The sequence below is a fragment of the Silene latifolia genome, chromosome X, assembly GCF_048544455.1.
Source record: "Silene latifolia isolate original U9 population chromosome X, ASM4854445v1, whole genome shotgun sequence".
Taxonomy (NCBI): domain Eukaryota; kingdom Viridiplantae; phylum Streptophyta; class Magnoliopsida; order Caryophyllales; family Caryophyllaceae; genus Silene; species Silene latifolia.
In genome coordinates, this window is record NC_133537.1 from 126408759 (window position 1) to 126410878 (window position 2120).

A 2120-nucleotide genomic window follows, 5' to 3' on the forward strand; every position below is an offset into this window, starting at 1 on the left:
CTGGACACTGGAAGTTGAAGCCTTTACAGGTCTCCACACTTTCTGAGGTACAGTAGTTTTAGCCTTGAGTTTCCCGTTTCTACACGTTTCTTTTTCATGTCCCAGTTGCTTGCACTTGGAACACAAACTTGGTTTCCATTCATATTCAATGCTTACACTGATCATATTCTTTTTCTCATCCAGAAACTTAATTGAATTAGGGAAAGATTGTCCTAACTTAAGTTCCACCATGACCCTAGAAAAACCAAGTCTAGGATTTTGTTCAATAGCCTCATCACTTTTGATATAAGTACCTACAAGTGAGGCTAATTTAGGGAGACTCTTACCCCAAAACTTTAGAGGCAACTTTGGCATTCTGATCCAAGCAGGAAAAGATTTAATGTTTTCCTTAGTGAATTCAATATCTGGTTGTCAAGCCTTGAGGATAAAGGGTTTATTATCAAATAGGAAGTGTCCACTCCTTAAGATTGCATCTTTCATCTCCTCTGTTTGGAATCTTGCTAAGAAGATACCATTAGGTAAAAATGAAATTTTATCAATGACATACTTACTCCAAATTCGTTTCAGGAAGGCTTCTAAGACCTGCCATGGTGGATTAGCACCAACAACTAACCCCACAACAGCCTGTTGCCAGTAATCTAATTCAGATTGAACGTCCTCATCAGTCAGTTGAAGCATTTCATCAGGTTCCTCATCAATTATTTAGATAATTTTCTTTCCATGGATTTAATACCAGGCTTCATCTTGTGCAACATCATCATCTGAAGCTGAATTCTCTTCACAGTCCTCTACTACAACATCATCCAAGACAAGAGGAGGGATACCGGTCACCTCATGAATACTTTTGCATTTTTGGCCTTCATTGTCATTAGGTTTCCCAACAATTTCTGTCTTCTCTGATTGTATAACAATAGAGGTAGTGGATCTAGTACCAATTTGTCTGGGTTTAGAGGTAGGAATAGCAGATTTCTTAGTCAAATTGAGAAACCCTAATAATGGCGGCACTTTCTCTCTCTCTCTCTCTCTCTCTCTCTCTCTAAACATTTCTTAGTGATCAAATTAAATGTTTACCTATAAATACATCTAATCTCTATACTTTTAAACTCGTGCAAATTAATTGCACGGGTTTGCTTTTTCATATTTTATTATTATCAAAATACTTATTTATTACTCTTTTATTCCGATTATGTGTTTTTTATATGTTCTATTACGTCTCTCTTTTTTGATTTGTTTATCTTTCATGATTGAAAACATTTATAAAGGTTAATTTGATCATCTACTATCAAAAGTATTATATTAGTCTCATCATTCTGGGTTTATTTTTTTGATGTTGTAATTTTTACCAATTTAATATGTCAAATATCATGTATCTATTAGTAAAATTACTATATTTTAATAATATAACTTACCAATGTAAATAATTTGTATGAACAGAGTATAAATATTTTAGTTATTTCTAATACCTCATTTGTCAACACCAAACAATACTACCTAAAAATGCCAAATAATACTACCAATTTGTATCTTTAAGTGGCCCATCTAAAATAATTAAAGGACAAAAATCCATTCATGTTCAGTAAGCCCATAATGTAAATGGTTAATAAACTCAAGTTAGAGGAGATGAAAAGAAGAGTCTTTCATCTGCAAAATATTACCCTAGCAACTCCACCTAATCACCTCTCACCGCCCCTCTCATTCTCTCCCTCAAATTTTTTTTTTCATTTTGTAACTATTCAAAATTCGTCTTTTATGGATCTTTCAATCTTCCAAGTTAAATATCACTATATTGTCAAATGATTTCAAGACCTTTTACACAAAATACCCGAGTTTATGATGTTAATTTTTTTTTGTGTTTGATGAACTCATCAATTAGGTAAGTATATGCATGTATGTCAACTTATAAGATTTGTTGAGCTTAATTGTTTGTATGTCGGATTTTCCGCTTTTGAGTAAATTTTCACTCATTTTAAAATTATTTGTGTTGTTATACTCTTTAATTTAGGAGATCTGATGCTTTCATTAGAGTTATCCCTAGATTTATTTTTTCCAAAAAAATATTCTTATCTTAAATTAGTTTCTGTTCTTTAAGTAATTTTCATTTTTTATTGGGTTTTTATTAT